General features: G+C 37.8%; 1 protein-coding gene and 1 long non-coding RNA gene across 2 annotated transcripts in view; both read left to right on the top strand.

Annotated features, from left to right (window-relative positions):
- Positions 1-1,157: 1,157 nt before the first annotated feature.
- On the top strand, positions 1,158-2,117 carry LOC118741740. The gene is made up of 2 exons (XR_004993335.1): positions 1,158-1,458; positions 1,937-2,117. It is a non-coding gene; the product is annotated as an uncharacterized LOC118741740 (long non-coding RNA).
- A 140-nt stretch (positions 2,118-2,257) lies between these two features.
- Positions 2,258-23,091, top strand: part of LOC118742070 (transcription factor SPT20 homolog) — a gene marked incomplete at its 3' end in the record, with an annotated part of 210,209 nt that continues 189,375 nt past the window's right edge. The window contains exon 1 of the mRNA XM_036474038.1: positions 2,258-2,537. The remainder of the gene's footprint in view (positions 2,538-23,091) is intronic.

Here is a 23,091-nt window from a genome sequence, read left to right as displayed (position 1 = left end):
AACCAATTTTAAACACCGAATTAATTAAACTGAGTTCGCTAGTCTCCACCACCACCACCACCTGTGTGCATGACAGAACGAACGAACGAACACCCACGACGACCGGCAGAACAACGATTAGCGACGACACACAAACGCACATAGAATATGAATATGTGTGTATTAACGCAAATTAAAGGTCACAACAAAAGCAACAAGAGTTCATCAAACTATTGCAGTCGCGTGCCATACACACCGGAACCAGTGTTGCCATTTTTGTGCTTTTGGAGCTCTTTATTTTTCTATTTGGCTCTGAAAATTGGGCTTTAGTTCCTAGCTCTGGCTTTTTAGGACAAATCAAGATACAAAAAAATCGTTGAGTTACGAACTCTGAAAATTTTAGGACAAAGTGTGGTTTTAGAGAAAAACGGCTGACAATTTTTTTCAAATCTTTCTAGTTTTTTTTTTAAATCAATATTTTTCAATTCGGTTTTTTTTATTGTAGAAATATTTTGGTGCGATTTGCGTACTTGAAAATTTGAAAAATTTTGAAAATTAACAAAATGGCGGCTGTTTTCGGAAAAATCAAAAGACTAAAATTTCCCAAAAAACATCATTTTTAATTTTCTTGAAAATTTGTTTGTGGTTACTAGATAAAAGAGAGAACTTTTTCCAAATGGCTTGATGCCCGCTAAAACGCTTCGAAGGTCGTTAGAATTTTTTTTTCTGAAAATAAGAAGACCCAGTATTTTGGGTAATGTAGGGCACAGTAATTCGAGCTCCGATAAGCGCAGACGATGTATTCTTTCTCAGGCGGCCATTGTAGAAAAGGAAAGTCAAAACTTAAGCATTGATAAAATTACAAATTTCGAAATTCAGTGGAAAAATAAACATTAGTATCCACGGAAAAATACAGACTGCACTATAAATTCATGGATCTAGCTTAATGAATTCAAAAATTACACAATGAGAAGAAAATCGAAATTTCTCTGGCAACACTGACCGGAACCCCAAATGAAAACTCAAAAGCAAAAGCAGAAGTAAAAAAAAACCAACAGAAAACAAACACAACAAGTAATAGTGGCGCTCCAACATCGAACCACAACTTGTGCTGTGCAGGGTTGTTGAAGGAAAAGCAGCTGGCAGCTGGTGCAGTGGGTTTACTTGGCGCATTTCTCAATTTGTTGATTCAGTTTGCCGCGAACTCTACAATCGGAAAGTTGTTCCTAGTGAGAAAAGTGCAATTGTTCGGGAGAAAGGCATCGTGCCAGTAGAGAACACGAGCAGTGCCGGTAAAATTTGAAGTGATTTGTTGAAGACTGCCACACCACCACGGCGCGGGGGGTTGGTGCGATTTGTTGTGGGTGGAACGCGCGAGGTGAACGGGCGAGTGTTTAGCGAGAAATGCGTGCGTGACAAAAGCATCTTAGAAGAGCTGGCGCTAATGACAGCTGAGGCAATTAGAGATATGGCAAAATGGTAGTGCACATGCGAAAAATGGGAAGCGAACGGAGTGTGTACATTTGAATCTGGATTTGTGAATGTGGCAAGGAAGTGACGAAAATAAATACATATTTTTATGAGGCAAATACAAATTTCATGAATATTGAAGGCAACTGAAATTATGGAGATATGAATTATGCTTAAAAATTAAAGTGGGTAATATTAAGAGCAAATAAGGCGTTTTACATAAAATTCTCCTGCTAACTATACAGCGGAAATTCTTCTTTAAAAGCAAATAAAAATTATACCAAGTCATCGATAAGTGATATCAAACAATTAATTATGTTTGCGCTTCGATATCATAAATAAATAAATAATGAAAAGCCAGACTACAAACAAAGGCGCGTAAAATCGAAGAATCATAAACAACAATAAAAAAATCATTTAAAAGATAAAAAAAAGATTGGAAAAATGTGTGACAAAAAACAACGTTCATTTTCATTTTTACTTGCAGCACTGCAACCAAGAAAAGGTTAACTAAACTGTTGAAGAATTAAAATTGAAAAAGAATTCGATAAAGTGAAATACGAGTATCACCCGCGGCTTACTGACTCAGTGAGCGGATATGTATGTACGTGTCAATAGATACCAAATAGTGTTCGTTTAAAGAAAAACAGTTTAAAACAAATACTAAATAAAGACAATGCACCAAAATATGGGTCAGTTTGATTAGTTGACAAAGTAAATAAAAACAATTGAAAATGTGTTCGATGTCTGGTAAATTGAAAATATAAATGATAACACATATTGATACGGTAAATAAACAAAAGATGCGCAATTGAATTTAATTTGATAAAAAAAAAGGTAAAATCGAATTTTTGACTGAAGCGAGAAAACTTAGATTTGTGTTTTAACTGAAAAGCATAGAAAATATGGGTGAATAACTGAAATATAAAAAGGATTTTAACAAAGTTTCGTCTTAGCAATGAAAAAAGATCTTATAGGTACCTAAACAATTTTCAGAAAAAGTTTAATAGAATAAAAAATGTAATATCGACCTAACTAATGCAATTGGCTTAGATATAATATTGGAGAACTCTGTCATAAATTGAGTGGTAAGTTAGATTGTTAAAATTATGCACAAAAAATAAATTTATTTATGTACGTACAGAAACAAAATATATCAAAAAAGTAATAATTTTTAAAACACTTAGATTTTTAAACAAAAACACAACCGACTTGAATATTTTTGGCAGTCATCTTTTCTAATTCTCATGAGTTTGATATCCATATTGAAATATTCAATTTATCTTATCCATAAAATTGTATTAAAATTTTCAAACAGGTGACCAACCTTCAACAAAAATATGTTCGGCTGTAAGCCTTTTTAAACCCCTTTCCAAATTCCATAAATTGTCGATTTGGTTTCTGTTGCTCTAATAAAGAGCCCTATACTAATTTTTCTTTAAAATCTATAATGTACAGACATTGGCCTTTTACAATTTTGTTATACATAATGATTACTGTTAGTTATGTTCATGGTCCGAATTTGTCTAAAAAAACATACTTTTAACAACTTTATTTTTTTCTTTAAAACTAGGTTCGATATAGCTACCGCTTTTTGGTGTTCACACACAGTCGGCGATTAGCGATGGCCTGGTGGAGTTTATTTCGTACCCTTCTTAACAAAATACCTGGGGAAGTGAAGGTGAATCTGAATCTTTTCGAAATAGTATTTGAAAATTTTGGGCATGGCTGGTTTAAAGTGTACTACCAGTTCGCCGCAACCAAACTGGTTCTGCATAGTTTTACTGGCCGGCCAGTGATCTTCTTGTTGCAAACAACGTTTTTTTTTTGGCTTTGACCTAAGTTCCACCGGTGAGAATTTTGAAGACTTTGCTGCCGCTTTGTAAGTTGTTTGAAAATCCATCTTCGTCCGAAAAGTAACAGCGGCCTGCCGAAGGTAACCCTTAGAATTTCAGTTGATACTTCATTGACGTTAGTTTCCAACTACAGCCTTACCTATTTGGCCGCTTTGTAAAGATAGTTGCCTAGATCGGAGAGAAAATCCTTTGCTTTCGAGAACAGGTCATCAATGCCATTGTTCGACAACAGCATCAAGAAAACTTCAGCGTATAACACCAAGGAAAAATTAAACAGATGCCGTGCATGCCCTATGCAATTCCCTGTTTGATAATAGGGAAGCTATATGCATTCGGATGAAACTCCCCTTCTTCAATGGTGGGACCACTCTCCCGCCGTAGTCTATGGCTTTGAAGAATTTTGTCTTCGCGTTGGCCACCTGAGCTTCGCGCTGGCTTTCGGTTATTGGTGTACCCTTCAAATTAAGGACCCTATTCACCGAAGAATGTAATATCTTTTCTCGGCTAAAATAACTCTCGAAGAGCTGAAGTTGCAGGTTTTCAGGAATTTTTCCTCATTTTAAGCACAAGAGCTGGTTGACCAGTTGTCCAATCTTCAAATTGGGTTGCCTTATGATTGACCAGATCTACACGTTCATTTGCGACGTACAGCCGCTTCAGCCGGGAAATTGTGGTGAATTTTCGACAAGCGTCCGAACGAGATAAAGTTAGCTGCTGCCGCGAAATTGACGTACGACAACATGGACGTCAGTTTGAAGAAAACATAAAAAAGCCAGCCTTAAAATAACTGCTTAAAAATTTTAGAAAATTCGTACAAATTAGGCGTATTCCTATCAAAGCCGGCGATAGACAATAAATTTGAGCAACGTATTAATATTTAGAATCGATTGCTTGCTAAATCTCTAAGCTTTAACGAGAAAATGTTTTTTATTATGGTAGATATTTTTGAGGAAACGAACAAATCTTCTTAATGATATATGCAAAGTGGTTTAAAAGCTATTTCTGAGACCAAAAAAAATAGTAGCTTTAGGCGAGAAACAGATCCCACTAAGTATTCTTCGAATACTATGTACTTACATACATCTCTAAGGGGAACTATGTTTTTTTTTTCAATCCAAATCTAAATTGGTAAAATTTTTATTTAAACATTTTACGCTTATTATTGAGTTTCCACTGTTTCTTCTTCACCTAATGTGCTTCAGTCGCAAATCTTCAAAAGCGAAAATCCACCTCTGACCCTCTCCCACACATGCGCTGGATTAAATCAGCTTAGCGCGTTAGTAGCTTTGCACGGCTTAACGCCCCAACTGCAGTGCAAACTTTGGCGCAATTTACAATAAACACTTTACGTTGCTTAACGCGAAGCTACCAAGTAAATTTTAGTGTTTTTTTTTTCATTGGCACAATTCTCAAATCACAGCGCGTACTTTTTGAAATGAAAAGACAACGTCCATAAAGAACAAAACGTAAACTGCTTTAAGAGTGTTATTGAAAATTACATTGGCGTAATGCCGAGTTGATCAGTAAAATTTGTTATATTTTTTTTTAGAAAGAAGAGAAAAAATGGCTAACAAAAGCAATAACAATCAGCGTAAAGTAAAAGCAGCAAAACAGCAAAGTTTCAAAAGGAATGTAATAATAACAAACATAAAAGATATAATTTTTACTACGTACGAATAAGTATAACAAGATTTCGCTGAAAGAATCGAACGATGAAAAAATAAAACATAAAAAACAAGAGACTTACAAAAATAAAGTACTGCCTAACAGGCATTAACGTGGGGATTACCTGGCACAAACAAAAAATATACAAAAAAAAAAGAAACTAAACAAAAGCTGAAAAAATGCGAGTGCCACCATATCCTTCGCGTGCGCCGAAATTTCCTTTGTATACAGCTGCCTACAAACATGCATAAATACACATGTACATATATACATATGTTCAGACATATAATATTACCATGTCTTTTGTTATTTTTTCCCAGAGTTGTCGTTGGCAAGCACCTGGATTTTGCCCTAAACTTGCTCCCATTTTATTATGTAGATACTGCGTTGGCTTTCAGCCATGTACACTGACTTTCTGACAAAACGTCTATCAAAAAATCTTTAGCATGCCAGTCTCTGTAGCTTGATGTCCTTTCTCTGCTTCTGGGTTGCCTTTTTCCTTTGGGTCGTCCAAAAATTTGTTTTCCACACTGCGCTCAAAAGCTTGTTGCTTCTGGCGTATTTCGGTATTGTACTGAAGTACAGTAACGCTTTGAAATTTTGTCTTTTTTAGTATTTTAATTTGTTAATAAGAGAATCACTGGCTTTCATTTGATATAACTTCTGTGCCTGGAAAAATATCTAGAACGTTCTAGTATATCCAGAGTCTGAGTAAGCAAAAAAAGTAGGAAGTGCCAGCGTTACTGGAGGAGGAATAAGATACTGCTCAACAGCAGCCCTAAGCCCCATACTTAACTACCTCAGGCGGTAGTCTATTAAACTAGACACTGCGAACACGAATTGATCATTAACGAATGCAGTTTGGAAAGACAGACTCTCTAGTAGGTAATATTGACCTCAACAGCAATTAACAAGTGCGATTTCCATTCAAAAGGGAATGGAGAAGGGACTGAATAGTATAGTATAGTATAGTATAGTATAGTAGTATAGGAGTGGGAGTTTCCTCCGAGAAACTCTACATAACTCTGTCTCTATATTTAAGAAAGGACACAAGCATCTTCTAAGATAACGTTATAGGTATCCTCTAAGCCTTGAAAATCTTAGTTAGTTGTGTCGGGAACAAAAATAAAGCAACAATGGATCTCCAAATAGCAAATCTAAACTGCCCAAGAAATGGAAAGCAGAATTATGCTCAGTGTTTCAGTTAATGAAGCGGTTTGTCACCTTGAAACAATCAAAGGAGAAATTAGTCTGCATTTACTTAAACATGGGCGAAAAAGATGGGCAATTATACAGACTTGAAAGGCTGCAAGGGAATTCTGAACTGACTGTAACAGGACCAGGGGCTAATCTGCAACCAAACCGAAGTAGTGCTTTCACTTCCGCTTCCGGTTTTTTTTCTTGGAAAGCTTTTTCATAACAGAAATAAACTCGGCGGGTAAAGGGCATAGAGACATAAACGCAAATAATATAGTGGATGGATTAGCAAAGTGCGGCTGTGCATAAAATGTGGCTAATGCAGTGGGCATGAGCGCCCGAGAGATATCAAAAGTAGATAAAACGAAATTTTACAGCTTCGTATAGGACTGCAAGCATCGGCGTAGCCAGAATGAAATTTAGGGGGGGGGGGGGGGCCGCCCCCTTTTAAACGGGCTTTTCAGGGGATTTTTTTATAAATAAATAAGGAAAATTTAAAAGTTAGGGGGGGGGAAGGCTCGACCATCCCCCTGCCCCTACCAGGCTACGCCCATGACTGCAAGGCAGATCTTAAATACCTACGACCCATTTAACTTCAATCCTCTGAAAGAAAATACATAGAAACTCATGGCTGTTTCCACAGGCCACGACAAAGGATCGGCATACCCTTCAACAGGTTGTGCCGTAGCTGTAAGGATCCGGTCTCAAAGAAGACAGTTGAACACTTTCTTTGAATGACCGGTGCTTGCAAAATGGGGGCATGTTTTGGGGAGTAGTCTCTGTGTAACATAATGAAGTTCATCAAAACTGGCAAGGGACTATAGAGTGACGCGAGTTTGTGGTTTCAAAATGGTCAAGATAAAAGGTGACCAACTACTCTAACAAACCAAGCAATCAACGCTCAGAGTTTCGTAGTTGTTTTCCGAGGGACAGACGTTTTTAGAACAAGAGCTTTTTCTATCATCTGGAGATTTTATCGACCACGAATCAAGCCTGAGTCGTTGGAAAGAGGCTAAGAATTCAAACAGTGACAACATGATAATGGCCCAGTAAAACCCTTCGTGCAACGACTTCAATTCCGCCCTTAAAAAAAATTATGATGAGGCATTTATAGCAAGTTTAGCCCATGAATATGTCTTTCACCTCAACTTTTATCAGTTAATACTGAAGTCAAAGGACCAGAAGTTTATGTTCGTTGCAGTACCTCAACCAACCAACCAACCTCACCGACAAGGCTTCATTTCTATAACAAACGTCTTACCATTGAGCGGAGAGGCCAACAAATGGTACTTAATACTGATCGCAGTTGACATTAGTAGGCCTTAAAATTCTTTCAGATGGCAAAATTTCTAACCTAAAAAGTACCCGAAGAATCGAATGCTTAAATACCTATCGTGATCAGAAGAGAGAATTTTCAATTAAAAATATGTAATCTTTGTCAAGTTGCAGTTATCCATGCCTGACTGTGACTACTACATCCGCCAATGTTTTCTTCGTCATTTTCAATTTTCTTTCACGCTCCAGCCAGCGTCTTTTCTTTTCATAATTTTTGTAAACAGCTTAAGCGTTTTATTTTTGTCTTGAAAAGGCGCAGGATTTTGTCAAAAATTCCTACCATTGTGCTCACTCTCGTTTGCAAGTGCATCAAGAGCCCCAGTCAGTACTCGTACTTGTGTTTCGATTGTTGGCATTTGGCTTGTTAAATTTGTGAAGCGAAAGCTCTTTTATGAAAACATTTCACTGCGCCCGTAGATGGCGGGAACAGGCAAAGCAAAAGGGATCAAAGTTGAAGTATTTTGTCTATTAATTTTTGGATGATTTTACATGCATTGTTTTTTACCTTTATTTTCTTTTTGTCTCTTTAATACCGCTTTTTACCTTGTATTTGTTTTTCTTTTTGATGAAATTTTTAATTTCACCATTTTATATCTACCTTCCACCATCAGCTTTTTGCGCTTGTTGTCACAGAATACCGCGGCTCCGTCATGCTTCATAAATCCTTTTTATGATGCAATGCACAGCAGCTACTTGAAAATTTGTTTTCGTGTATTTCTCTTATTAGAGACGCTCTACTTAAAGCTGGTAGGTAGTTATCTATTTTAGGGTAAAAACTTTTATGTTTTTTTATTTTTATTTTTATTTTTATTGGATACTAAGTAGGTCTCTCTTCTTATCATTCTATTTACTTTTTGCCGTTTGTTCTTAGCTCGCAAAGCTTATTTTAATAAGTCTGGCATTTCAACAAAAAATTTCGTAGAAATTTTCCGTCAAATTCCATAAGTTCATTAATCTCGTCGGATTCTTAAAATCCGAGCACATAAGCTTGTTTTTTCCATTAAAATTTCGTATTTCAAAATACCTAAGAACTTTGCTAGCTTATCTTCTACTCTGAAATTTTCCATCACTCAAATAATAAATCAGAATTCCAACTAATCATTAATGTTGTATCCACGTGCGCTTGTTGCACAGTAGCAATACACTCTTTCCATTACTCCCTACTTATTACTCTTTTACAGCGAACGAACGGCTATGTTGCTATCAAATAAATTCTTTTAATTTTTATTTTTTTTATCTTCCCTTTTGTTATGACTCGTGCTTCACCGCCGTGCTCAGCGGTGTGTGCGCGTTTTAATAGCCACTTAGGCCACAGTTGCATGTCGAGTTCATAATTCTACTCTACGCTTCGGTAAGTAAAAAAAAATGACATTAATGAATGTTGGAATCTTGTAAGATTTTCGAACTACAAATCTATTTAGTTTCATCATTTAAAAAAAAATGCATTTATTTTGAATATTCGGTAGATATTCGTTCCCATTCTTCCCACATATAAATAAAAAATTCACTTAGCTTTAGTTGCCCATAAATCTTCTCATCTGGCGTCTCTGCATTACCTGGCACCTTAACCAGTCTAAGTAGTAGGATTCGTGCACGCCTTCGGTGGGGTTAATCTAATGGGATTGTACACTGAGCGGAGAGAATGTGGTTGAACTCTTTTTCCCTCAGAAATTTTGAAAAATAGGTTGTGTTCGGAAAATTTCTGCGAGTTTAATAAAATCACCCTACTTTGACAAGCAAGTCGTTGAAAACCACTATGTGCTTGAAAATCCTGTAATGTCGTTGTTTGCAAATTCCCTTGTAAGCTCTCTATAGATTTTGTATCACCGAACGCCCGCAGAGAGCTGTCACTCATAGTTGTGGGTATGCTTTTGTCGTAGATGATTTTTATGAACTCATTCAGAAGAAAAGCTCTCCCTAATCCTAGCCGGTGGTTCCGACCGCTCTTAAATCATATCCCTCCGACCGGGAATTTGAGCGTCATCTGTCCTACGTTGTCCACAGCGAAAATTGTAATTAATATATATCTTTGCAGATAATTAGAAGTATAAGAAACTATAGACATCCTGCCGCCATACTTCGCTTCAACAACCTTCAGATCCTGCGTCACAATCACACTCATGGGTATATTCTTCATAGACCTGGGATGGCTGCTTGAAATGGCCACACTTGAACTGTTTATTTACTGTTATTTCGACGTCCGTTGGTTGGCATTGTAACGTCACGCTTTGGTACTTCCAAACGCGTGGGGCTTTGGCTACCACATTCCGTTCCATTGGTTTCTAAAGTGTGTGCTGTTGCTACTAGATGTACTTCTAATACACTTCTAGTTACACCGTTTCCTTGCAGTTCACTGGTCCAAAGTTGGCCATATTGCTGTATGTCGCTCTGTTATTTTCGTCGTTATGTCGAGACCACGCAAAGAGCTTCAAAGCGGCGAGTGGCTGAGCGGTGAGTGCATTAAAATTAAAACATGGGATATACTATTAAAGCGGCCACACAATGAGCTGCATTTCTGAATGTTTGGGCGGCGCCGCTCAACGCTCAGCCGCTCATTGCGTGGCCTCGGCCTTAGATGCGTGCTAATCGGACTCGAACTCTTATATTATTGGTGGTATCGACTTTATTCGTAATACCACAGATTACCACGTGGCCAAACTGGCGGCAATTAGATCCTTATCCCCAGGGATAAGTGGATCGGACGGTGTTTGAAAAGAGATGTGAACCTATATAAGAATGAGTCAAAGCTTAACGGAAATGACGGTTGAATAGTCTTCTCCGATAGTTAAGCGACAATGAGGGCTTACGGGGCATACACAGCTAATTAAGAAATGCCTAATCAGACTTAAGTATTTATCTGTGTATATGGGTACCAGGCCACAGTTAAATGGCAGAAAACCACGTGGCGAAGCTGACCAGGAAAGACACGAATAAGCTTGCTTAATCGCGAGAAATGAAAATGGGACTGTATTTCGTTACCTGTGGATTGCTTTTAAATCGATGGTGAAGGGGAGACGGTCGTAGATCAGCTTCGGATTAGGAATTCACACCTCTCGATTCAGGTGGGAGTATTGACAGTACAATTTACGCTTAGAATACATGCGATGGTACTTATTATAACATCGGATTCTATTTGGCGTACTGTCAATCTTTTGCAGGCTGCGGTCTAAACTTACTTTTTAACTAGCCCGTAGAAGCTCTGCGGGACCAACAACTTCGGATTCGTGAAACTTAGTAACTCAGCCTTTTTCGCTTTAATCTGAAAGTTCGCGTACGTTATGGTGTCCCAAAGTGCCAATGCTTATGGTCCACGTTGTTCTCCTGTTTGAGGAAACCATCTTAGTCTAACCCAACCCAGCAAGTAGTCCGAAAGTGGATAGGCGCTCGTCCACAGAACTATAACTAATCATGGCAGGTCATTTTTAGGAACTATAGTCGATCAAATGATGTGTCTTTGTACACGCTACTCAGCGACTTTTGAAGGAAGGATGTATCAACATTCTTGGAGCGTCGAAGGTTTTGGATATAACACTGGACTCCCTTCTTAGTTCGCAGAATGATGTAAATCAAAGTAAAATCGGTGGAGCGTTAAGTCGGCAAATGATGACAAGCCATGAAATACATAGAAGGTAGAAAAATAAATTTACAGAAAAAAAGCTTTATCCATGGATCAGCAGTGCTGGTGCTAGGCAAAGACCTCCAGCCAAGACTCTAGTAAACCCCCATTAAGAACTTCTCCCATTTCCTTTAAATTCTTCATTTTCAGATAGTTCATGATTTTTGGTGAGGCCTTACGTGATCTCCCTTATATTGACAACCTTATTAAGAAACTACCTTCACATTACCCAAAAATCATTGCTTTACTTTCAACAAAATATTTCTCTCAGTGTAATTGTAATTTGTAAGCCATCATACCCGCCGACCACAAAGTGGAGCAAAATGTAGAAATGTGTAAAGAAAACACGAAATGTAAAACACTTGTTTGTCAATCGGCATTCAGTTTTCGACACTTAAATAAGATTCAGTGCATTGTAGACGCAAGACGCGTGCACAGTAATCCGAAACGGTGCCGCGCCGTTGTGTGGCTGTGTCATCGGCATTGTCATCGTCAGCACCAGCACCAGCACGCCAGCATATCAGCGTCTCCTAATCAGCCGCCTGATTTGGCAGTAATTATGCTAATGCTATGAATGGACTATAAAGACCTGGAGATTTCTACAAATACTGCTGAGCTGCTTAGGCAAAAGTAAAATACGAAAGTATAAAGCCAACTGTGCATAGGCAATTTTTTGAAGCTGAGTAAAGGTGTCCATGATTATCGTATTTTTGATGCCGGTGTTATGCGGCTATGCACCGACTTAGCTGGTAAATGGTGCCAAAATAATTTGACAGTTGTATTTTATGGGCGCTTGCACAGCTAGGCTGTAAAGATTTTTGTTTTTTTCTTTTTTTCTTTGACAGATTGCCAGATTTTCCTATACGTTTTAATGAGCGCTATTGTTTTGATTTGAGAAGTTAAGAACGATTGTGCTTAGTGGATGCGTCTTTTGGTAAAATAAAATATATTTGTAAATGTGACTACGAAAATAGCTCAAAAACCCGGACTCAAACTCAAAAGTGCCATTTTCTACCTTTGAAAATCTACAACGAAATTGAAATACAGTTTAAAGTAAAATTCCAATTATTTCCATTTCTGTTTATTTTATTTTTTTTCTTAGAAAGTAAGCTGTTTTATTCCATCAGTTTGAACTTTTGCCGTCCTCAACTTTATTATTTTTTATTTACATACTTCCATGAAAATCGCAAATAACTCTGATTCATTGGCAAGGATTTTTTCCATTCATTTTATTTTCGATTTATTTTTTATTCTTTTATTTTGATTATATACACCACCCCAGCAATTGTGTTGCATTGAGCATCAAAAATGAACCGGCTAAGAGTCAGTTGCATAGCTGCGGCAAAGTGGTGCATGCAACAAGAATGCGCAATACAGAACAAACTGCTCACGCGACAGCACACTTGAAGAGGGCACTTAGTTGTTACGTACGAATATATATATATTGACGGTGGTATGAAGAGACACAATTTTTGGTTAAATTTTTTGAGTACCTCGAAGTTCGAAGCATTGTTTTGTATGTGAATTCGTATTCATATCTGAATCGGAGGATCAGCATAACTAGAACTTATATTACAACTGATGTACTGATAAGTACGTCTAAGCAGATATCTTGAGTTAGAGAGGCAAGCATCCACAAATTTAAACCAGGGACCGAGAACGCGTTCCAGTTTTGGTTTAGCTCGGCACGAGAACAAATGTAATGTCAAGAACGTTCCCACAAAACAACCAAGCGTTAGAGTTCTCAAGAAGAGCAGAATGAGAACGAAACTTTCGGGAACGTTTCCAATTAGAACAAAATGAGAATATAAGTGTCGAGAACGTACCAAAAAAGCATATGTGAAGTGCAGAACCAAATTATGGTCAAATGAAAAAAAAAAATCCGAAATTAATCTGATTATAGTAAACAAAAGGTCGCTTGGTGGAAAATCATATCGCTAGCTTAGAGTGAAAATTTGTAAGTCCAGTTTTTTCAAAGTGGAGCGAAGACAAACTTCGTAAACTCATTTTCTGCAAATATTCCGCCCAACTACGATAGCATAATTTTTGCGTATTCAAAGCAAATCATAACTCTATACGAAGCAACAAAGTTCGACATTAATGCGGCTTTTTGATATTTTGAATTAATCGGAATTTTTTTTTCTTTCTGTAGACTTGAAAAATTATTGTTTCACTGGAAAGAAGTGGGCAGAAATAAAATAATTAGTTTGGTCCTTTTGAAAATGATGCATTTTTAATTTTCTTTGTAAGTTTTGATAAAGGATGGGCTTAGCAACTTTTCACTCTAAGCTTAGGATGTGTTTTTTAGCTTAAAAAATGGATATGGTTCATTTTTTTCTAAGTGTAGAAATCCGTTCGGCCGAGAACTAGAATCCACAGTTTGTTCTAATCCTTGAGGTATACTAAATGCCTTCCTGTCACATAGGTACCTAAACATATTCAGTATAGGTCTTTCACATCCTCCTCCTTCTGCTCCACATACCTTCAATTGTTTGGATTGTTCGAAAATGGATCTCCTAGATCATTTTACTGCTTTATAGAGTATTTCATGAAGCGCTGAAACAATTGACTTCTACTTGACATTTGAACGAAAGATTTATTTAGCCAGGTGCAAGATTTTCTGTGAGGAGGCTTTTTTAAGTACCTTAGACGTTGAATATTTAAAATTTATTTAACTAAACCTAAATAGTGGGCCACAGTACTTCAAAAACTCTTGACATTGCCGTTCGCCCGCACACACGCACACTAATTTGCTCCACCATCTCATCAATTACCGATCTTGTTCGATTACGTGCAGCAACGGCACAATGACTGCACTGCACCAGCAGACGTTACATTGTACGCGAAATTATGTTAATGATGCCGCGGTCTTTGGATAAATTTTGTACAAAGATACCAAATACGAAGTTGACAGCGGGAGCAACATACATACATACCACCGAGACGCAAGATCCACTTATCAGAACAAATGCGTGTTAGTATGTAGATGTAAAAGAATGAAGGGGGGTAGAAGAGGATGCGCGCAAAGCAACATGCACTTTCATGTGCAACGCATACAAGATATGTAACAGTCGGCTGCGAGAAGAAGGCAGACCTTGCAACCCACAAATAAATGCACTAACTTACTAATATATACATAAAAGTATGTATGTAGATAGTAACATTCATACACGTCAACATACAATTCCTACTCGTATATAAATTAGCGCACAATCAATTAGCTGGCAACATGCTCCATTCTTCCACTCGTACATGAATTCATATATCTATTAGCAGCTTGTTGCACTTTGCTTGTCTACCCCACGGCCATTAGAGTTAAAACGCCGTCAGTCAGTCGGCGTAGTCATTGAGTGAGTGCATTTAAATAAAATCAAAATCGCAAACACCAATTCGATGCAATTCAATCCAATTTAATACCAACTCACAATTCAATTCGACTGTTGAAGTTTTCGTTGCAACTCCACTCCACTCAGCTTTAGTGGCTTCAGCAGCCGACAGCTTCTATAGAATGTGCTCTTTGCCTTCCTGCTACACTGCACTTCATTCACTTCATCCATTTGAATTGATTTTACGAATACATAGTCGCGAATTGATTTCGCAGCGATTCAAACTATTTCAAGCATCCCACTTTTGTAGCCCTTCTTCTCTCCGTTTTAATTCTTTGCTCATTTATTGTATGAACTTCACATTCAACATTAACTACTTTTCGATGTGCGTAAAAAATCACAAAGTGCATTGGTAAAAAAAAAAAAGCGAACCAACATTTCGATTCCCTACGCGAGACCTCCATTCTCAATTGCGGCGTTCTTTGTTTTATTTAAAAATACTGAAGTTCATCAACGAATTTCCTTCTCCGGATCGTTGAACTGAAGACAATGCGACATTTTGTTGACTGGCGCAGAAGTCAATGTGGACCAATTGTAATTATTTACACGTTCATATGTATTTGCAATTGTTCATTGCACAATAAACTGGTTTAAGCTGCTGGATGGATTGTAGTGTAAGGACAGTAGTCTATTCCGAAAAGTTGAGTCTGTCCGATACAGTCTCAGAGGCAGCAAATTTTAAGCTGAAGTTCTGGGTAATCTGAGCCTTATCTCGGCTCCCCAGCCGCATTATTTCGAAAAATATGTGGCAGTGGTTACTCTCTCAGCCACAGACAGATACATTCAAAAAGCCACTTGCACTTTCTGAAACAATCAAGAAAGAGATGATCAGAGATCCAGATGGGCAAGAGCACGCTGGTTTTGGTCTGAGAATAAGAATAGAGTCGGTCGGGAGGAACCAAATTTAAGGTATATGTATCTCGCAGGCGCACGGAAAGGTGTATCTGCCCCTTTCTGAGCTTGGAAATCCGCTTTCCCATTGTCACGAGGCACTCAGATTAAGGATACCCTATTATTATCCTTAAATTATTTCAGAGCATATACGAGGTATGCCTAATCATTAATCGCGAAAAGTCACCGCTTTTTAGTAAGCTAAAGACCACTCAAACTACATACCGTCTATTGTATGTACTGTTCTCATGTTTCATTCCATATTTTTTAAATCTAGCCGATTAAAGAAAAAATTAAAAATATATGTAGTTGATCTTAAAGAAGATCGTCTCATAAGAAATATGTAGCTGTCAATCGTGATCTGGATATAAGTCAAGTTAATACCGAAAGCTGGTAGATCCTCTTATACTTAACCTGGTGACTTTAGGCCTATAAGCCTCAGCTGATTTCAACTCAAGACTATGGAAAGACTCCAATGCAATCAGGTAACTCAGCTCTCTTTTCTAATGCACAGCATGCCTACAGCAAGAACAGAAGACTGCCGTCCTTCCTTTATTTAAAAAAATTTGACGATTGCTGGAAATAAAGTAATTTGCTTTATTGGCATTGCTAGACATACTTGGGGATTGCAACAACGTTCTCCCGTATGCGATTACCTCGGCTCTGGCGGACCTGCGGGTGGATGAGACTCTGGTTAGGCTCATCCACCCATTGCTTATCAGCAGGGTGATGGGTTCGAAACTGGGGCGCAGACGACTCGCAGATCCGTTAGGAGCGGCACTCACCAAGGCGTATTCTTTTTCCGCTGTTGTGGGATTGCAACAGGTTTAACTTGCACCTGAGCAGATTAGATGCAGATGTACCAAACGAGTTCCCGGCATGCGGAGAGACACCCCACGACTCGAGACATCTGCTCGAATGCCCACTAATCCCCCCTCAACTAACGTCTCTGCCCCTATGAACAGACTCTATAGAAGCTGCACGATTGTCTGAAGGGCCGATCTAGGCGGGGTTGGTGTGTCCGCTACAATAATAACAACAACCATGCTGTATATTATGCCTTCATAAAATTAGACAGAAAAGGTGTGCACATGGGTCTGGTGCTAAACTATTTCAAAACAAGGCATATCCTGTCAACAAACACATAGTCACCGCTAACGGATCTATGCACTCAAGCCACTCTTGAAATTTACAATTTAAAAGTAGCAGAGGACTTCGTCTACTTGGGAACAAGTACAAACACCAGTCTAAGTCTTTAATCGACGAACAAAAATGACACTTTTTAAGAAACATACCATGTCCGCATTGATGTATGGCACAGATACTCAAGTAGCTCGCGGCCTTAACCAAGAACCATCGCAGTGTGAAATAAAATGCCGTCGAAACCCTTTGTCGTTCCACAACCCATTCATGGCATTGACACATCCTCTCTTCCATATGGATAAAAACGGTGGGCGGTGATTTGCTTTTCAAGTCGACCTTAGATTTTCGAGATCAAGCTTCAAAGCCAAATAATTTACTACTTCCACAACGTAGTACCCTCTCCACACTCTTGTTTAACTTCTTCATCTTGAAGCTTCATCAGCCGCCAGAGTGAGTTTCATTGATCTCATATGCTGACTATTGCTCGATACAGGCGCCAGACAATGGCATTGTTGACCTTTGTTTGAAAGTGAACGGCTATTTCTCCGATCTTTCTCGCTTCTTCAATGTGCAAAAATTTTAAGGGTGGAGGGGAGCGGGTTATATTTAACAGCTTACTCTTATTCTGCGTGCACTCAGTGGTAATTGTCAATTAAGCGCATAGCCAAAAAAAACTCCTCCAATGCTCGCCTACTGCACTTGGGACAAAGAGAAAGAAAAGCGGACAAGTTCTAAATTCCACTACACCAGTTTGGTTACTTTAGCAGGGGCTAAACTCCTACTTATTCAGACTCGATGCCGGCCTCGTCGAAACAAAACTGGACGACAGCGATTGAAAGACCAGCTGATATAGTCAGGTCTGCGTAGTGCTGCTACAATAACATCAACAAAATTTTAATTATTCCCCCGAACACTCCCTTGGATAGCACGCACTATTGAACAATAAACAGCAACTTTTCATTCTGAGAACTATTTTCTTAAAATACACAAAATTTTCAGCCCAAAAGATAAGCTTCAGCTATTCATATTTAGAATGCTTGTAAAGCCGAAAAATGTGCCAACAACTTAAGCAGTTTCACTTCCAGCTTCCGGCCGCAAAATGCGTAATTCTGCTAGCAGAAAATTCCATGGAAATGCCAATTGAGCGAATTTTTATTAGTGTTGCTTCCGTCAACACTTCGACAGGCAATGACATGACAGCTGTGGCAAAGTGGCAAAGTGGCAATGTGGGCGCATGCAAAAAAGGGGTATTTGCAGCAGCAAACTTCTCCAAATGGGGTTGTCAGTAATGAACAGTAAGCTACACGCGCTATCACCTCTCTCAGGCCCATTAACAAAAATAAAAAAAGGATTTCCAAACATTGTAAGCCGTAAATCGTTAAAAGTAGACCTTTTTTTATTTGAAAAAAAAAAATGCAAGAAAGTATGCAATGGCAATAAAAAGATGTTTGTTTTTCATTACAGTTGCTTTTTTTATCTACTCTTCTCTTTTCATTTTGGTGAGCGGCGGTGACTACTTTCAACGCGCGAAATTTCGATTAAATATGCAAAACGCATCAAATGTTTTAATGGGTGTAACAAACACGACGACAGCAGTAGCGTGGCGTGGCGTGCCGTGGTGTGGCGGCAGCACAACCACCGAGCAATCGAAATGTGGTGGCTGGTTTGTAGATATGTAGATACTAAACTCCTGCGTAATTCCATTTAAAGAGCCTAACAAGACATCCGATCGCCTCGCAAATACTTTCCCTCCTTTACTCTCATTGTTCGGGTCAAGTGTGAGTAAGCATAAACCAGTTTCTGCAAGCGTACGTAAACTGCCGATCAATAGCAAGACGCGTAGAGTATTTACTTTGCCTTCCGCAACTACTGCGAGTAAAAGGTATTTGACAGTAGAGTACTCTACTGGTAGTACTTGAGTATTTTCGAAGAAAACATACATTTGTGGCAAGAATGATAGAAGAATTTTCTGGATCGTGCATTTGTGGTATCTGAATAAAACTAAGGACAGGATTGTAGTGGAGCGATGAAGAGAGCGACGAGCAAAACGTACTTTCAACTAAAATGCTGATATACATACCTAAGTACATATGTATGTATGTGCATAGATACGTATGTGCATAGATACATATGTACATATGTAGATACGTATGTGCATAGATACATATATAAGTGTCCGCATATATTTTTTCTCGTCACTTGTTCTGTCGCTTCACTGCAGCAAAACCAAGTTGTGGGGAAAACCCTGACGATATGCGTACAATTGAATCCGTGGGTTTGAAGATAGCGGAAATTGATGTGAAAATTTCAATTTCATATTAAATATATTTATGTATGCATGTACATATGTACATATGTCAAAATGTAGTTTCGATTTAAAAAAATCGGATAGTTTTTCTTTCGCCATTCATACACCTCTCATTTTAGTAGTTATTAAAAAAAACTCAATGAAATTCAAAAACTCTATCTTGCATTTGGTTTTACTCAATACCAATTTGAGCCGTCGCAGTGTTATCAAAAAAAAAGTTATCAATGGGTAGGTTCAGAAAAAAATCAGTGATCGTTATGCGTTTTCTGAACGACTTTATACATTAGCTGTCAAATTCAATTCTCAAAGGTACACACCAACATTTTGTGTCAAATGATCAGAAAAATATTACGATCATCTAACACGCAACTATTCAGTTGATCAGAAGTACGCAACAACGCGTTCAGAAGGTGCAATCGCACCAGTTACTGAGCTGTTGCTCCTTCTGAACGTGCCAAATAAAAAATTCATTTCTCTTGAAATCAAGTTATATGGCTGCGTATGTATGTACATATGTACATATTCCGAAATTTTTTTTATTTGTAAAGGCTCTCAAGAAAAACTAGAAATTCATATAAAATTACGCAAAATAAATGCAAAATAAATTTGCTTCTATAAAAATTTTTTAATCAGTATGCAGCTCTTAAGAAAAAAATGCTCGTACATCTCGTCGCTACCATGTCCAACTATCGAATGTGAAAATCGGCACTTTTCAAAATTTTGATTTGCCACTAATAATTTTATTACGTTATTGTTTTTGACAACTTATTTGTTGGACTGCAAATAGTTTTATAGAAAATTAGAAACGAGAAATAATACTTTCATGAAAATTTAAGTACATACATAGATTAAAAAACCTGCTTGAATACAAAAGTTTTATGAAAATGTTACATTAAACATATGTCTAAATCTACGTAATTTTTTTATAAATAAGGCCGTAAACATTTCCTTACATCGTCAATTTCCATATTCTATTTTTACTCTTTTAATTTCACTGACCAGCGCCGCAAACGATATCAACTAACAACCAGAATTGAAATTTAATACGCAAGTACTTACCGTACTACAAGTATACAGACTAACTCCCTTTTGGCAGCAGCAAATATCTCTCGTACGCGATGAGAGAAAGTAGAGTACGTACTTTGGTGGAGTAATAGCAAGTACGTCAAGTATTTACTCTCTCAACGCCAAGTAGGGTATGTATGCGGAAAAGAGTAACAATGTGTTGGGAGTAGAGTACAATGCAAGGAGTACTTATTGAACGAAATGCGGCAAATACACTTGCGCTGGACTCTAGTAGATACTCTTGCCAATATAGGCAATTTATTTACTTACATGCTTGCCAGCCATTTAGCAGTTATCTGTAGTTGTTTTAATTTTTTGGCGGCAATGGTAGATATTTTATTTTAGTGCGCCTTTTTTTCGGTGGCTTTTATTGTTGTTTTTACTATTATTGGTGTGGAACATGTACCGCAAGTCGTAGGTTATTAGCCGCCAATAGGCTCTTTTCTGCCTCCGCCTGTGCTTCTTCTTCTTCTTCTGTCTTGGCATTTTTCCTTCGTGGCCGGCTGCCATGGCGTGCCAAGTTATTGTAAGTCCAGACTCAGTCCGGTCTCAGTCCAACTAATACAGTCTCACTGTCCGAATGTCTGACTGCTTGTGTGTTGCGCCACATACATATTTTATGTTCGCTTTGCATGCCGGTGTGTGAGAAATGTTGTGAAAAAAGGTAATGATTGCATAAAATTATTATGTTAAATGCGTTGTTTATTGGACAAATATGCAGTAAAAGGAATAATAAATAAAATAAAAAGCAATGAGAACTCTTCGTCCATCCCAACTCCGGCTGTGTAGTCGTTTCAAGCTATCCACCTGCGCCAACTGCACCGCGGCAAGCAGCTACTTTTATGCGGCGTGTCAGCACAACGACGCCAGTTGGTTTTGACGCCTTCGCCTTCACTTCTTTCTGGCTTTCATTGCCAAATCAGTGGTTGCGCCAACGCCTTCAACGTTGCATTTGCCTTTCTCAACAATCGCCGCTGGTCGGGTCTGTCGTAAAGTTTAGTGGAATGCCTTCTTCTTTTACCTTTGCTTCTGGCATTTAAAAATGGGGAAATTCCTCCATTTCAATTCTTAGAATTTTTAACGGTTTTTTTTTTTAAATTCCTCCTTGTAGTTACTTTTCCATCTCACCAATTGGTTACTTTGCATTTTTTATTGCCAAACGCTTGTGAGATGGATTTTTTAATGCATTAGATAAGAAGGTTCCATTAAATTTATTTTAATTTCAATTTGTCTGTATCCAAATTGGAACGCTGTTTTTAGTACAGTTAAAGCAGTAAAGTCTTCTGATTTCCATTTAAGCGCTTTAAAAGTCCATTAAAAATCGTACAGCGTCTAAGTGGTGGCTAATAGGGGGTCTGCTAAAAAGCGCGATATATATCATACTCACAGCAAAAAAATAAATAAAAAATCCATAAAATGTCCAAACGTCTAACTAAACTACCTGAATGCCCCTAATGATTTTCGAAATGTGATAAAGCCGAGCTGAACCGGAACACTAATTGTAGAGTACTATCCGGACAATGGTTATGAGGATTGGATTACTTTTTCACTATTTATTTCTTTGTTAAAAAAAAACAACACAAATAAGTTAAAAATAGAAAAGTAAGTGCGCCTGGCCCACACTGTATTTAGAAATGAAACTTACGTTTCATATCTAGTTTGTCTTATAATCAAAATATGTATGTCTTTCGTTGATTCGAAATCAGTGAATACAATGACAGGCTAGTTAATACTGTATTATAAGCCTAAGGTTATATTTTAATTCATAACATCGTATAAATATCACACAAGAACAAAAAACTAGTCTGTTCGCCTTTATCTATCCGCTTCTACCTCTACCTCTCGCTCTCTATCTTTATTTCCTTTCTCTCTTTATTCCTATCTCTACCCTTCTCCTTATGATTACATTTATATTTATCTATTTTCCTTTATTTTTATATTTATCTTCTACTCTTCTACATCCTGATATTTATCTTTTTTATCTCCACCATTATCTTTATTCTTTTACTCATATGTACACATATTCACCATCCTCTTTGTCCTTCGCAAAGCGTCTAAATTTACCTTGTTTTTATCTTTCATATCTTCATATCATGTGACGTTATATCATGGGTCATGCCATCTGGTGTCATGTTGTGTGATATCATCTGATGTGATGTTATGTCATGTAATATCAGGTGATGTTATGTCATGTGTTGTCATATTATATATATGATATTTGATGTGATGTCATGCCATGTGATATCTTGTCACGAGAAATGACGTCATGTCTTGTTATGTCAAATGGTGTAATTAGCGGTGGTGAGATAAGGTGTGTTAAGTTTAGGTGAGGCGTGCTGAGTTAAGGTATGGAGAATATATGAGTGGCGAGTATTTTCTATACTTAATTACTTTATTACTTTATCTTAATCCTTTCCCTTACCTTTACTTTTATCGGTATCCTCATCCTCATATTTTTCCTTATATTTATCATACATTTATCATATATTTCACATTTATCTTTACGTATATTGTTTTTTCTTCATCCACACTTGTTTCCATCCCAAATATGTCCGTTGCATTTGCCAATTTACTCACAACCGCCGCTACAAAATTTTCACTTCGAAAATATTTTTAAACTAATATTTCTAAGAATGAACCAAATCGAACTTTAAATACACACAACTTCTGCGCCACATAGCGGAATAATTTATCTTTCATACTGTATTCTCATTGCGTTATCGGTAGGTTCAAGAGACGAGCTGTTTCCTGACGGTGTCGCGCCAAAAGGAAAGGGGTATCAGCTGCACGGGATCGAGGAACAAGTGAAATGGTGGTTGGTGTCATAAATGGTGTCTTCTGTCTGGACTACTTGGTTAGTTTGCCACAGTATCCAGACCTTAGTTGCGCAGGAGCTACGTGAGTCTCTCGAGGTAATTCTTATGCGCAGATTGGTGGTTGAAGGTGGTGAGTTTCTCTCGCTTAGCTTCGTTAATGGCTAATTTGTATAATGTTAGGTTAGGTAGGTTACTTCTTTTTGTAGACTTCAGCGGCGATCGAACCCACATCATCGCTTACTGACATTCGAAAGAAAAATTTTCAAGAAAAAATTCCACACAGTTACAGTTGGTTTTGATGAATGGCGAATAAGATGGATGGACGAACTCGATGAGCTAGCTAATATGTATAATGCAAATGGAC

The sequence above is a fragment of the Rhagoletis pomonella genome, unplaced genomic scaffold (genome assembly GCF_013731165.1).
Source record: "Rhagoletis pomonella isolate Grant_MI unplaced genomic scaffold, Rhpom_1.0 Rhpom_scaffold_00006, whole genome shotgun sequence".
NCBI classification, from domain to species: Eukaryota; Metazoa; Arthropoda; class Insecta; order Diptera; family Tephritidae; genus Rhagoletis; species Rhagoletis pomonella.
This window is presented reverse-complemented; position numbering and strand designations above follow the sequence as displayed.